The sequence below is a fragment of the Hevea brasiliensis genome, chromosome 17 (assembly GCF_030052815.1).
Source record: "Hevea brasiliensis isolate MT/VB/25A 57/8 chromosome 17, ASM3005281v1, whole genome shotgun sequence".
Lineage (NCBI taxonomy): Eukaryota > Viridiplantae > Streptophyta > Magnoliopsida > Malpighiales > Euphorbiaceae > Hevea > Hevea brasiliensis.
The window spans coordinates 15,916,112-15,933,102 of NC_079509.1; positions in this window are offsets into that span (position 1 = coordinate 15,916,112).

A 16,991-nucleotide genomic window follows, 5' to 3' on the forward strand; every position below is an offset into this window, starting at 1 on the left:
TTTTTAATTATTTTATTAAATTTTTTATTAACCAATTAATTTTACTACTAATTAAACTCTTATTTAATTTTTTTATTTTAATAAAATTAACTAGTCATATTGTTTACATATTACATAAATTATTTTTATTTTATTTAATAATATATTTTAATATTTATTTTTTTATATTTTACATTTTTAAAATTATACTAAAATTTTGTTAATATTAAAATTTCAATTAATTATATTAATTAAAAAATAAATTTTATTAAAATTTTGAACAATAGTATTATTGGCCACTGAATGATACAGTATCATTAAAATTTCTTTCTATACTAATGATATGGTATTATTAAAATTTCTTTTTATTTTCTTTTGACTTAATTAATTATATTAAAAAAAATAGATACCAACTAATGTCTATTTTCTGTATATGCAATTATTAATATCTATATAAAGCTATGCATGACAAATTATTAATCTAAAATAAAATACAAAGAAACACCGATACATATTATAAAACTCCTCTATTAAATATAAAAAAAAATATTGAAAATTAACTTAATTATGTAATATAGTGGATCAAGTTGGAAGAAGATGTCAAATCTGAAAAATCCCTTTTTGTAATCCCATTGAAAAAGTAATTCACAATGACATTAAACTTAGCCTGTAAATATATAGGGCTAGCAAATAAGTAACTTTATACCTTTTGAAAAGAAATCCAAATTAAAAGCTTCTTTATGAACTATGGCTAGGGCTACATGGTGATTGAGAGGCTTTAACTTTGGTTTTGGTTTTCAGATTTCTTCAGCAAGTATATAAGAACTGAGAAGATGTGTAATTTTACAAAGAAAAAAAAATAGAGTAAAAGAGATTAAAAAAAAAAAATCAAAACCATGATTAAATATATCTACCTGTTCTCAAGAAGTTTGTGCATATATATGCGCCTTATTTTCTAAATCTCAATATCCCCTTAAATTTCTAGAATTGGATAGAATTTTTATCTAATATTTTAAATTTAAGTATTTTATATAACTAATAATTAAAAGAAAATATTTTTAATTTATTAGATAAATGAATCGTTTAATATTTTTGTTCAATAAATATTTTTTATTTTTTAAATTTCAAATATTTTTTTTAACTAATAATTAAAAAGAGATAAAAAGTTAGCTAAAATGAAAATTTAAATATTTTATAGTATTTAAATTCTAAATATTTTATATTTTTAAGTAAAATTAATTTAAATGCGTATGCAGAGAGAGAAAAATACGAGGAGAAAGAGAAATAAAGAGAGATGTTTAAGACAGTTTGGATATAAAATAAAATTGAAAGTACTAAAGAGTTCATGCAATTAAAATTATAGGAACTAATCAATATATTTTTTAAAATATAAAATTTATTAATTAGTTTCGCTAAAATAAAAAAGACCAAATTATAGTTTGACTAATATTAAAATTAATTGAGTAACAGAAAAATTAATAAAATAACTAAATAGAAATATTAAATAATATATTTTTTAAAATAAAAAAACTAAAGAAATAATTTTATTAAAATTCAGAAACTACTTAATAATTTTCCTAAAAACTTTTACTGTTGTATGTTGGATTGATTTCTTTTTAATTTTCTTATTTGATTCTAGTTTTATTTTTATTGCAGTAAAAGGAAAATAATTTAAAAGAAATTTACAATATTGAAATGTTATATATATGTATACACACAATGGTGTTACGGTACACAAAATATTTCACAAGTCTTTTGCCTAATTTTCATAAATAGCTCACTTCACAATGCTATTTAATTGATACCATCATTTGGGTAAACCCAGTTTATTTGACTTTTAAGTGGCTTGGCCTATTGGAGCTAGGCAGAGTTTCCCAATAAGTTACCAAAAGGAGTTAACCATTTTTTATTTAATTAAATATTTGAAGATAATTTTTACAATCTATAAAGGTTAGACTATCAAAATCAAAACAATCAAATGAAAACGTATATGTCAATGTAAATTACCCCAAATTCGCTGCTAAATTTAATTATTTCATAAAAAGTTAATATTTGAAAATAATTACATAAAATTATTTCAAAAATTGAGAATCAAATTAGAATTATATCAAATCGAGTTGAATAATTAAGAATTGAACCGTAATCATATTGAAATTTCATTTCGATTTCGATTCCTAGACAAATCTAGAACCGAAACCACACACTCCTACCCCTTTTACTCCTCCCATCTCTTGATTATTTGATTCTTGGCCCTTATTGTAAGTTTTCTTTCTATTAATTCCCTTTCTTTGCAATTTATTTATTTATTTACACAATATACACTACAAGCATTTCGTTAACCTTTAATTATATCTGTACAGTAGAACTAGAATTCGTAGAGTGTGACAATCTCTTTGAAGTTGAAGATGACAAATTTGCTTCACAAGAGAGAAGGAAAGAGAAAACAGCTTGTCAACTTGCAAATTGTAAGGAAAGCACATGCTAGGAGCTAGCGGATGGAACATGAAAATTTCTTATTATATTAGTTTGATTGTGTGCTCTGATAAAGAATAAGAAGAAGAAGAATACTCAATTACTCTTTAATATTTATTGTATTTGAAACTAAATGTTAAGAGAATATCTATAAAATTAATCACGTAATTTTTTAGTTTATTCAATTTCCATTAAACGTGGGTCAAGGAAAAAGATAAAAATTTTATTGATCTTATAAATCCATAAAAAACTTAAGCGTATATCATTCGACTAAATCCGAATCATTATATCTTCCTTATAAATCCAATTTAAGATGACATAAACAAGGTACAAAAACCGAAAAAACAGACAACAAAATGATACCAAAGCAGAAATACAATTAAGATCACAAATACACACAAAACTTAACCCTTCACAGGGATACTAGCAAACAGATAAGCTTCCAACTCATAGACGCATCATGGCTGTTGCTTTTTGGTTTTACTTCTGTACTTTGTTCTTGATTTTTTCACTTAATTTGTGGTGTTTAAGTTGGGTGTATCAAATTATTGGACTTAATTTTAGTGCTTCAAATTAAAATTTTCCTGAAATTCTTTTAATAAAAGATTTACTTATATATATATATATATATAAAAAGAGATACGCACAACAGTTTGATTTTCCTAATTTTTCTTTTTTGAATATATATATATATATAAATGAGGCATGTATTTCTATGACGTTAATGTAACATTATAAGAAGAGAGTTTGCCATATGATATATTTTCTCTTAATTTTGCTACGTGGCACTTACTATATAAAGATTATAATATTTTATAATTATAGTAATTATTATCTTTTATACTAAATATTTAATTATTTTTTTATTTTTCTTTTATTACCATAATCATGACCAAATTATTAAAAATATTAGATATATTTTATTAATATTTATGTAATTGTTAAAATTTTATAAATTTCTTATTTAATAATTTTAAATTTTTAAATATTTCATTAAGTTATGAGAAAATGAAATAAAATTTTATTTATATAGTCATGGTAAACTAGAAATTTATATTAATATTTAATTTTCATTTTTTTGATATTTTTATAGTTCAATTAATCAGTGATTAATATTATTACTTTGGTTAATGTTAGTCGTGTTATATTGTTTTATTATTGTTTAAAATTTTTTTTGAATAATATATATATATATATATATATATATATATATATATATATATATTAATTTCACTAAATTTTCTCTATTTTTTATTAATTAATTATACAATTTCTTTAAATTATGATTAAATTATTAATTCTCTAATTATGTATACATAAGTTGCAAAATATTTAATTATTGCACTTTTAATACGATAATAAGAAATCATTATTATTATGTATTACTATATATTTATTCTATATACCCATAATTTTTGTGATGACTCAATTCTATAAGTTGGACCGGCACTAGGACAAAGCTAGCATAAAGCCTTTGAAGCCCATAGCAGGCCTTACTGCTCACATATCCATGACGGGACCCAAATTCAAGCTCTAACATGCAAAACAAAACAAAACAAAATATTATAAATTACTTTGAGTCAACTCAATCTAATAACTATCAGAAATATATAATTAGGGAAGTCCAGCTCAACCCTGATAACCAACATACACAAACCATTTAATATATATATATATATACAGTCTCACAGCGGAGTTCTACTAATTAAATAAATAGATAAATAAATAAATAAATAAAAACATTAAAAACTACTCACTAAGAAGCACCACAACCTGTGAAAAAAATGCAGGTTAGACTCGAAATATTTGAATATGAATATGCATTCAACTCAGAGAGTTTAGATACCGATTATAGATATATTTTTATAGCTATCTCAAACTAATACAATCCTATTATGAAATGCACATCCATCAAACATAATAGGTAATTTATCCAATAGTCGCATGAGAAAATAATTTGGAGCTACTCACACACATAGTGTATCACATTAATACATAAATATATGAGTCAATTCACTATACAACTCTCTCAATCCAAATCCTTCTAGCTAGAAGTGTGCATTATTCGGTTATAACCGAATAATCGAATCGAATTGATGAAATTTGGTTATTTTGGTAAAAGTAAATTTGGTTTAGTTAGGTTTTCGATTAGCAATAATAAAAATTTTCGATTTTCAATTATCGGTTCGGTTACCTTTGATTTGGTAACTGAACTAACCGAAATAATTGAATTTTAATTAATTAATATATTAATTATAATTTGATTAATATTATATTATTTATAATTATGATTTTTATGATTTTATAATAATATTTAACTTATAATTATTATCTTATTAATATTAAATTATATTTATTATCTTTTATAAATAAAAAAGAATATAAATATATTTTTATTAGTATTTTATTAAATAATTAATAATATAAAGTATATATTTTATTTTTTTCGGTTAGTTCTGTTATAACCGATAACTGATCGAATATTTTCGGTTTCGGTTAATTTTGATTTTCTCTCAATTTCGTTTCGGTTTGGTTAATATTTTTAGAATCGGTTAATAATTTAGCTAGTTGAAAATTTGGTTCGGTTCGATTAACCGAATGCTCAGCCCTACTTCCAACGAGCTCAACTCAAATCGGACTTTCGCTTAAATCCAAGTGCGGGGGCCAGTGAGATCAACTCAAAGCCGTGCCTCACTACACTTTTCATATATATAAGAACTGGGTTCCAGTAAGACTAGCTCAAGCTGAGACTACCCGTCCAATCTATATCCAGATATACCATATATAAATAACACACCCAGCCCCAAATTATCCTTAGGGCAGCAATCACAAACCAATAATAACAATTAAATATGCAGCAACCAAAATACTCTTAATATATTAACTATTTATGTACATAATTAAATATTTATAAATGCATGAGCATGCTAGATATATAGTTAATATTGAAAATATAAAAATAATCAATATCTAACTCACAAAATAGTTAACTCGGTTGCAGCTGGTTCAGCTAGAAAGAGAAGACAACTGACCCAATCACCTATACAGACACACTAACCTCTATCAATTTATTGACAGAATTAATTAATTAATTTAATTTATAGAAGTAAGAATAAATCCTAAGGTCATGCCAAAATTTCAGCAAAGTCTCCCCTATAATTGAATTAAACCCTACAAAAAAACTCAGCAAAAAGTAATACACAGGGCCTCAGGCCCACAACAACGATATTACATGCCCATCCAGGACCTGCAAGAACCTAATCTAAATTCAAATATCTAATCTCCAGCTTGAGTCCCTAACTCCTTTATAGTTTAAATAATTATTTATAGTACTTTAAAAATTATAAAAATATTCCTGGATGTCCTTTCCTCATCTTTGTGTTAACTAAATTCATTTTACTTAATTTTATTCAATGAAAAATATTTTACAGATTTAACCAGCTCGCTTCATCAAGGTAAAAGCTACAAAACTTGAGTTAGAGACTATTTTTGCAAATTTTGCTATCTAAAATGTGTTCAGAATGTCTAAAAATGCTAAAAATAACTGTAAATATGATCACCTTTCGAGACAACCCATTGACGCTTAGCCCGGCCTAAAAACTCAGTCCCGAGTGTCGGTGAGCTATTGTCGATTTGATCGCATCTAAACAAAGCCCATAAATTGTTAATAATTATCATATAATTATGTTTAATTTATGTGCATCGAAAAAGCTCAAAAATCTCACTAAGCGATCTGAACTGTTCGATGATCGCCATTTTCAAACGCTGTCTGATCAGAGCGGGGTTGGTTCCATCTCCAAGGTTTCGTTGCTCTGAGTCCATTGGTGGTCTCAGATCATCGATTTGATGGTCGAATCGTCAAGAAATTTACTAGAAAGCCATTGCCATACCCATTTCTCTCTCTTTTCTCCCTTGCCAGATCCGACGAGAGAGGTTGGAAAAGGAGGTTGGGGTTAGGTAGAGTCCAATGATAATTTGAGCTTGGCCATCCATCATTCGGATTGCTGGAAACTTCATCCAGAAGCTTTGGTTCTCCTTCTTTTCTTTCTCTCTCTCTCTCTCTTCGATTTCCATCGCTGCCACCGTCGGTCTTCCCTTATACCACCCTTACTGGCATTGCCTGGTTATTGGTGTGGCTCGTTAATTGTTGGTTGTGGAGTTAGTAGCAGGAAGAAATCAAAGAAAAGAAAGGAAAAAGAAATAGAAGAAAAGGACATGGGAGCTTTTAGCTAGTCAGTTTCAGCATCCAGATTCATCTAATGGGCATAATGCTTTCCTTTGTATCATTATTGTTTCCTATCTTTCATTTATAATAACATTATAATAATATTAACTAAGGATGAAACTTAAAATTTCAATCATAAAAAGATAATAATAAAAGATATTTAAAATTTAGTTCTTTCCTAATAATAAATTTAAGGAAAATAAATTTAAATTGTAATCTTAATATGATAAATATAAAATTTAATTTAACCAAGGCATTACTATAATAATAATAATAATAATAATAATAATAATAATAATAATAATAATAATAATAATAATAATAATAACACAATCAAACTAATAATAAGCTAAATTAAATCTTAAAAACAAAATTAACAATAATAAAATAATTGTAGTAAAAACATAATTACTTAATTTCATTCATTCTCTTTAAAAAAAATTATACTATGATTTTAATAAGAGAAGTAACAATATAATATTAAAATAATCAAGGAAATAATTTATTTATTTTGAATTTTTTTTTCAAGGCATTACAATCTTCCTCCCTTAAAAACATTTGTCCTTGAATGTTTATACAAATAGGGCATTCAAAAAGTATATGATTGGAACAAGTGCGAGTACTTCTTATCCTTGTTACCATCTCTGCTCGAGCCTTTCTCCTGTCCCTTGGGTCTTATATGCTCCCTCTTTCATGTTTCTGCTAATGTTCGTATCTTTCCAACCTATCATACTTCCCCTTCAACCTTTGTCTCAAGTTTTAATCGTATAGTACTAGTAATGCTTAGTTATCCATTTTGTCTGTCCTCAACCTTTTTCCTATTGTCGTAAGTTGTTTTGCGATCGCCTGGACGGACACTCACCGAAGTGGGAAAGAGTGAGGAGTCGCCACTTTAATTTTGAGGGGAATTAAAGGAAACCATTTATGAAAACAAACTAACATAAAACCACTTCGAAAACAGAGATTCTAGGTTCAGGGTCCGTATACGGGCGGGGAAGGTGTTAGGCACCCCGCCTCGTCCCTCAATGAGGGTGAGCAGATTTAACCTTACGCTCTTTATAAATTAAAATCGATAGTTAGGGGGGATTCGAATGGAGATGTTAATCCTTTTGATAAAAGGAAATATTTGATTTTTCACTAATTCGGATTACCCAGATACATAAGTAAATGAGACAATTTTAGTAAATTGATGTCGTGTAGCGGTTTTTCATTTATGGGATTATTTTGCATATTTGTTAAAATTCGATTTGAGAATTGGATAAGAACTCTCCTCTGATCTCTGTATATTTAGTAAAATTTGATTCGAGAACCGGATAAGAACTCTCCTCCGATCTCTTTTTAATATTTAAAATTTGGATTGAGAATCGGATAAGGACTCTCCTCCGATCTCTTTTAAATATTTGTTAAAATTTGGATTGAGATTCGGATAAGAACTCTCCTCCGATCTCTTTTAAATATTTGTTAAAAATTTTTGAGTGAGAATCGGATAAGAACTCTCCTCCGATCTCTTTTAAATATTTGTTAAAAATTTTGAGTGAGAATCGGATGAGAACTCTCCTCCGATCTCTTTTAAATATTTGTTACAATCGTATCGTGTGAGGACCTTAGGCTAAGGGTTTTGGCATCCGAAGACACTGGGAACCCAGATTAAGCTTCTTTTAACTCATTGGTGCCTTGTGTCTATTAGGGAACATCAGACTAAATTTTACCGATCTCTTTCGTGATCGGCTCACCAGTACCTTTCGACAAGCAACATTTGCTCTATTTCATTTGCTAGCCTGAAATCTAATTTTACTCTGACTCTCCCCTTACCCAGTCATCTTCTCGAGCTAGTCTAGTGGTTCAACTTCATAACTTTCTGATTTATCATCCGAACGTTTATATAAAAAAAAAAACTCTTATGTTAAGATACTGCTACCAACACTTTATCAAACTACCTATACGTTACCCGAAACCAGAACACCTACATTAGGAGATAATAAAAGACTAAGAACAAATAAATAACATGAACTGATACACCAAAAATAAACTCAAGAGGATAACCACCCACGCAGGACCTTCCAACGTAAGACAAACTTTAACGAAAATTACGAGCGTAAAAAGAAAGTAAAGACGAACACCGGATAGGGCAATGGTTCAGACACTCACCTACAGGAAGTTGAACCTATTGAAATAACTATGGAGTCGCGAATGTTGCAGAGTTGCGTGTTAATGGTCTGAGGACTAATGCTTGCCTTGAAATGACGAACGCCTAGCTAGCATGTAATCGAGCCGGAATGACAATGAATGAGATTGAGCTCAGAAAATAAAAGTGGATATAAAGGTGATAAAAACAGAACTGAAACTTAAGAAAGGGTTCGCAGAGCGATGAACAAACTGAAAATCAAGAGTTCCAGTGTCCAACACTTCTTCAAAGAAAATACTTTAGAAAACTGGTTTCTAAAGTCTTTCTAGCTTAAAAATAGCAGAGTAGCAGAACCGAATCAATTTTCAGAGCCTTTCCACTATAATCACCACCCTTTTTCGTCCTCTCCTTCAACAGTTTTCATGCAAGTATTTATAGGGAACGGATGTTCCTAATGAAGGGTCAGGATTTCCTTTGAGGGAAATGGAAGGTTTGGATTTTAAAGGACACGATCTGATAGTTGGAAATTAAAGAGAATCAAAATGAACGACTAAGATCCTTTTCTGCATATTTGTCCTTTCTCCTTTCTAATCTGACGGCTCAGAATTTTCTTGTCAAGGGCGATCCGAAGGCTTGGAATAAAAAGCGCCGATCTTGTCGTCTTGTTCTTTGATCCAAGGGCTCTGGACTTGTCCTTACAAGTAAGATCAACGGTGAAGAATTGCTTCTTTATTCTGAGGAGCAAAATTCCAAACGGCTTTGAGGGTTTCCCACGTAGCTGGCTGCACCAGGGCCCCTTACTTCTGAAGCACATCACCCTGAATAGGGAAGAGGGCCTAATGGTGATGGAACTGAAAGATCAGGCGGCCAGACATAAATTCTCTTGTTTAGATGTAGTGACGGCCGAACTGCATCATTGGAATATGCAGCTGGTCACCGGCCAAGAACGCGGGCTTCAGCTCTCTGACCTCGGCTTCGGTACTTTCTATATCTCTAATCTTTGGGCCTTAGCGATCTCACTGACCTTTTCTTTGTGCAGGTATGGCAAGCGGCGAGGCTTCTAAGGAGAGCCGGAAGCGAAAGAGAGAGGTCTCCCAAAAAGTGCGGGAGATGAAGCGTTCCGAGCTGCTTCAGACGCCCAGGCATGATCCCGGGGAGATGCAAGGAGGCTCGTCTCAACCCTCGGGACAGCCGACCCCCGACACAGAAGTGGTCCGGTCTCCTCCTCGTCAAGAAGAGCCGCCACCACCCCCTCCAGTTGCTTCGAGTGCGGAAGGGGGTCCTTCCCAACCTACCTCGAGGACCCTCTCCTGCGGCGCTCAAGTACTGATTCATTCCCTGGAGAAGAACTGAACTGTTCGGGAGAATCCGGGTTTGGCTAAGGTTTTGGGGGCCTCCATCTGCCTTCGGGAGGATCGGGATAGGCTAACCCCGAACAATCTCGATGATATCCTGGCCCAAACTATGAGCCTGAGCGTAGAGAGTTTGGTGAACCGACACATTATCCGAGAGAAGGCTCACCGCTTGAGGCAGGAGGTCGAGAAGGTGGGTCAGGAAGCTGCTTCCCTCCGATCTCAACTTTCGTCCGCCCAAAACTACATATCCGAAATTAAGGGGCGGATGAAATTCTACGAGGACAAGCTGGCCGAGCAAGCTCATGTTCTTGAAGAGGTTCGGGCGCTCCGAGCCGCTGAAGTCGCTCGCCTCACTGAGGAACTCAAAGCAAAAGAAGAAGAGGCAGTGACAAGGGAGGCCGGCGCTTATGTGAACGCTCATAGGGATCTCTTGGCCGAGCTCAGGAACCGTTATCCCAAGGAGGACTTCACCTGGATGGTGGACCTGGCTCCCCAAGACGAAGAGGATAGCGAGGAGGAGGCCGAGGGTGATAGAGGGGGTGAACAAAATGTAGAACAGAATAACTTGTATATATTTCGATTTGAAATGAAATGAAATTCCCTTTTTTTGTTCAATGAATGGATGGGATCGGAAAGTATCTAAGTTGCATAAGCACTTGATTGTCTGAACATATTACAACAACTAAAAGTGATTATTAATCCAAGTGTAAGAGGTCGAAAAACATTGTAAGCATGAGATCAGCTGAGAACAAACGCCAAACGGGACTTGATTAAAATTGGAAACTTGATTTGAACACTTAAGATCGGAATCATCATTAAATCGGATTGGAACCTTAACTTTATTAGACGATTATCCCCAAACTTTTAAAAGGGAGATCGGCAATAAGACTGGTGGCATGAAGGCCTAATGTTGGTTCAATTTCGTTTGACAAGAGAGATCGGAAATGTAATTAATTGGCCAAGAGAGACTTGGTAATTGATTTGAGAGATCGGATAGGATTTAAATGATATGGAGACTTAGTACTGATTTGATTCCTTTTGAAGAGAGATCGGAAACGTGATTAACTGGCAAAGAGAGACTTGGTGCTGGGGATCAGTTTCAAAGTTTATTGATTCCGGGGATCGGCCAAAATATGGTGTCGACAGTTGCCCCTCTTTACATAATTCCTACTGAAGGGAAAAATTTTCCCGTGTAGGGATTATGTAAAGATTCAGATCCATATTTTGGGCGATTAAAATTTGAACTTCGAAATTAAAGTTAGGGAACTAAAGCCTACTTAGGTCAGCGACCCTGAGGTTGGTAACAGGAATTTAAAATGCTAGAAAATTAAAATGAACTTGGATCAAGGAACCAGAGGTTGATAAAGAGGAAATTTAAGTGTAGGAAAATTAAAATCAACTTAGATCAAGGAACCAGAGGTTGATTAACAAGAAATTTAAATGCAGGAAAATTAAAATCAACTTAGATCAAGGAACCAGAGGTTGATTAATAGGAAATTTAATCAACTTAGATCAAAGAACCAGAGGTTGATTAACAGGAAATTTAAAATGCAGGAAAATTAAAATCAACTTAGATCAAGGAACCAGAGGTTGATTAACAGGAAATTTAAAATATAGGAAAATTAAAATCAACTTAGATCAAGGAACCAGAGGTTGATTAACAGGAAATTTAAAATATAGGAAAATCAAAATTAACTTAAATCAAGGAACCAGAGGTTGATTAACAGGAAATTTAAAATATAGGAAAATCAAAATCAACTTAGATTAAGGAACCAGAGGTTGATTAATAGGAAATTTAAAATGCAGAAAAATCAAAATCAACTTAGATCAAGGAACCAGAGGTTGATTAACAGGAAATTTAAAATGCAAGAAAATTAAAATCAACTTAGATCAAGGAACCAGAGGTTGATTAACAGGAAATTTAAAATACAGGAAAATCAAAATCAACTTAGATCAAGGAACCAGAGGTTGATTAACAGGAAATTTAAAATGCAGGAAAATTAAAATCAACTTAGATCAAGGAACCAGAGGTTGATAAACAGGAAATTTAAAATGCAAGAAAATCAACTTAGATCAAGGAACCAGAGGTTGATAGTAGAAAATTTAAATGCTGGAAATTAAAATCAACTTACAAAGTAAACCTAACCTGACGCGAGAAGTTCTTCCGCGATGAAGTGTACTTAACAGGATCCCGAGGGTTAGCGATTAATGGAGGATGAGTTACAAGACTTGACCTACAACTTTCTTTTCCTTACTCACTTCCTCGGATGCCCCTTTTGTTCTCGACTTTCCTCTTATTTTGCGAAAAGCGCCTTTGCAGGTTTTCACTTTTCCTTTTGCCCTTGTGACTAGAAGCGCCCTTCCAGGTTTTCACCTCTAGTTTTTTTTTTTTGGCCATTCCCTGCAAATCTCATAGCAAAGTACATGAGGTTATCAATATTCAAATCCTAATCTTATGGCAAAATTTTAACAGATTAATAGCGCATTGGATAAGGAGGTTGAAAAAGGACAATATTAAAGAGTGAGTATACGGGAAAGATAAAAGCAAAAAGACAAATGCGAAGAAAGTATATCAAAATGACTTTATTATGGTTTGGAAAATAAAGGTACAGTTTCAAAGGAAAAAAAGGGTACAGGGACATATCTCACAAATTGCTTGTAGTTAGCTTTGAAGCCCCTTAACTGCCATTATTTCAAGTATTCTACTGACGGAGAATCATGTCGTGATGGTTTATTTTCCTTCCCTTGTCCCATATCTTCTTCCTTATTTCTCCATTTTCTGGTTCTAAGGGCACCCTTTCGGGTTTTCACCCCTTTTTTTTTTTTTTTGGGCGCCCTTTTTGGGTTTTTACCCTCTTTCTTATGCATAATATCTTTTGACAGTGTCAGCATTCACGGGTCTTAGAAATTCTTCACCATCCATATGGGTCAAGATCAGGGCCCCACCAGAAAATGCTTTCTTAACCACATAGGGTCCTTCATAGGTCAGCGACCATTTACCCCGGGGATCATTTTGACTCGGGAGTACTTTCTTCAGGACTAGGTCCCCGGGTTGAAATTCACGTGGGCGAACACCTTTGTCAAATGCCCTGGCCATTTTTCTCTGATATAACTACCCATGACATGCTGCCGCTAGCCTTTTCTCGTATAGCAAATTTAATTGGTCCAACCTTGACTGGATCCACTCCGACTCTTCGATCCCTGATTCCTTCAGAATCCTTAGGGAAGGAATTTCAACTTCAATAGGCAGTATTGCTTCCATCCCGTAAACCAGTGAGTATGGGGTTGCCCCAGTTGATGTCCTTACAGAAGTCCGGTATGTGTGAAGGGCGTAGGGAAGCATATCATGCCAATCCCTATAAGTGACCGTCATTTTCCGGATTATTCTCTTGAGATTTTTGTTTGCTGCTTTCACTGCTCCATTTATTTGGGGGCGGTACGGGGAGGAATTGAGATGTCAAATCCTGTATTGATCACATAACCTTTGGACCTTCGGACCATTCAAATTCTTGGCATTGTCGGTGACGATTTTGCTGGGGAGGCCATGCCGATAAATGATATTATTTCTGAGGAATTTGAGGAACGTGTTCTGCGTGATGTGAGCATACGATGTCGCTTCGACCCATTTAGAAAAATAGTCAATAGCTACCAGGATAAACCTATGCCTGTTGGATGCCTTAGGGTTAACGGGACCAATTACGTCAATGCCCCACATTGCGAAAGGCCATGGTGAGACGAGGTTGAACAATTGGTGAGGCGGAACATTTATCGGATCCGCGTAGATCTGACATTTATGGCACTTCCGAAAGTATTCAATGCAATCCTTCTCCATGGTAGTCCAAAAGTATCCCCGTCTCATGATTTGTTTGGCCATCATATGCCCATTGGCATGGGTTGCGCAATTTCCCTCATGAGTCTCTAAAAGGATCCTCTTTGCTTCTTTTGCATCCACGCATCTCAATAATTCGCCATTGGAGCTGCTCTTGTATAGAATTTCTCCACTGGGGAAGTATCCCAACGCTAATCTCCGGATCATTCTCCTTTCGTTTCTGCTTGCCCCTGGAGGGAATTCTCCAGTTCTGATGTAGACCAGGATGTCATGATACCAGGGTTTACCATCAGGTTCTTCCTCGATCATGAAGCAGTATGCTGGTTCATTCCTTGCTTTAATCTTTAATACCTAAGTCGTCTGCCCTTCTTCCATTTGAGCCATGACAGCCAGGGTGGCTAAGGCATCTGCAAATTGATTCTTGTCTCGACTGAGGTGAGTGAAAGAGATTTGTTCAAATTTCTTAATCAGCTCCAATAAGTACTTCTGATATGGGATTAACTTCGGATCCTTAGTTTGCCATTCTCCCTTGACTTGATAAATGATCAGGGCTGAATCTCCATATACCTCTAACTTTCTGACTTTCATTTCGACGGCAGCCTGTAGACCCATCACACAAGCTTCATATTCTGCGACGTTATTGGTGCAGTCAAACCTCAATTTGATAGCTATCGGGAAGTGCTTCCCCCCCGGGGATACCAACACAGCTCCAATCCCATTACCGGACAAATTGACAGCTCCGTCAAAATACATTTCCCATACATCAGCGGATTCTTTTTCCTCGCTTTCCACTTCATTAACATGTTCATCAGGAAATTCAAAATCCAAGGCTTCATAATCTTGGACGGGGTTCTCTGCCAGTAGATCAACGATTATGCTACCTTTCACTGCCTTCCGGGTCATGTAGACAATGTCATATTGGGAGAGTATAACTTGCCATTTTGCTATCCTTCCCGGCACAAACGGGCTTTCGAATACATACTTAATAGGATCCATCCTAGAGATGAGCTATGTCTTATGATTCAGCATGTAGTGTTTAAGCCGATTTGCCGTCCAGGCTAACGCGCAACAAGTTTTCTCCAGGAAAGAGTACCTTGACTCACAATCATTGAACTTCTTACTCAAGTAGTAGATGGCTCTTTCCTTTCGACCAGTATCATCATGCTGCCCCAAAACACATCCCATTGAGCTCTGTTGGACCGCCATATACAGAATCAGCGGCCTTCCTGCCATCGGAGGAACCAATACTGGTGGGTTTGATAGGTACTGCTTAATTTTCTCGAAAGCCTCTTAGCAAACTGAATCCCATTGAGTAGTGTTGTTCTTTCGGAGTAGTCTAAAAATTGGCTCGGCTTTTGCAATGAGGTTAGAAATAAATCTCGAGATGTAGTTCAACTTCCCCAGGAAACTGCGCACCTCCCTTTCTGTTTTTGGGGATGGCATCTCTTGAATAGCTCGAACTTTGTCTGGATCTACTTCTATTCCCTTCTCACTCACTATGAATCCCAACAACTTCCCAGATCTAGCCCCGAATATGCATTTGGCAGGGTTCAGTTTCAGCTGATATTTTCTGAGCCTCTCGAATACTTTCCTCAGCACCTGCACATGGCTTTCTCTTCCCCGAGACTTGATGATCATATCATCCACGTACACCTCCACTTCTTTATGCATCATAACGTGGAATAATGTGACCATAGCGCGTTGGTAGGTGGCGCCAGCATTCTTTAACCCAAAAGGCATGACCCGATAGCAAAATACTCCCCATTGAGCGATAAAAGCAGTTTTTTCCTTGTCCTCCTCATCCATCGGGATTTGGTTGTACCCAGATGCCCCATCGATACACGAACACCTGCCCAATCCTGCAGCATTGTCTACTAACACATCTATGTGAGGGAGAGGGAAATCATCTTTCAAGCTTGCCTTATTAAGATCCCTGTAATCAATGCACACCCTGACTCTCTCGTCCTTTTTCATCACGGGGACAACGTTAGCTATCCATTGGGGATATTTGACCACTTCCAGAAACCCAGCATCATACTGCTTTTTGACTTCATCCCTGACTTTGAGCAGCATGTCAGGGTTCATTCTTCTTAGTTTCTGCTTTACCGGGATTGTCCCGGGAATTAAGGGAATTTTATGCGTCACTATATGAGGGTCTAAGCCAGTCATATCGTCATAGCTCCATGAAAATACTTCCAGGAATTCTTTGAGCAAACTGATCATATCTCCTAATTCTTCACTCTCCACAACCTTAAGTTCCCTTTTTACTTCTTCTGTGCCTAAGTTTATGGTGTGCGTTTCGTCTCCACAAGGCACTAGGGAAGGTTCATCCCTTTCATCCCTTTCTTCTGTGAGCTCCACCCCAGAATCACTTGAAGTAATGGTAGTTATGGGGATTTCAAAATTAATATGAGTCTATTGAATTATTAGGTATTAATTGATGAATGGTCCTGAAGAATCGAAAATAGAATATATTATAAGAATGGATTTCAAAAGGAAGGAAGGAGGGAATTGGATATAAAATGCGCTATTAATTCATTAATATTTATGACATAAGAAAAGGGTCCATTTACAATATTACACTTGTCACCATGGACAAAATGATCAAGTGTGGATAACCAAAAGTACTTTACTCGAAATTGAGTACAGGGATGTCCTCTGCTGTCCAGTTGTCCAGTTCTTGCCCTTCAGCTATTGGCGAGACTAGAGCCTCATACAAGGAATCAAGATGGATGACATCGATGGATGGTTCATCGGGTGATTCTTCAATCTCTGCCGGATTTTCAATGACTGGTTTGGTGAAGACCTCCGTGATTCTCGGGACTACCTTCATTTTCCCGATTTTCTGATCAAATCTTTGATCCCGAAGCATATTCCTCATCCAGAACCGCCCATCCATGAGGGCGTCTTCCTCATAACCCAAACTGCAACAGCCAACCTTCTGGATAGCCGGTATAGGTTCGACAATCCCTTGCAATGCGGCGCCTAACCCCTTGCCCTCTTCAT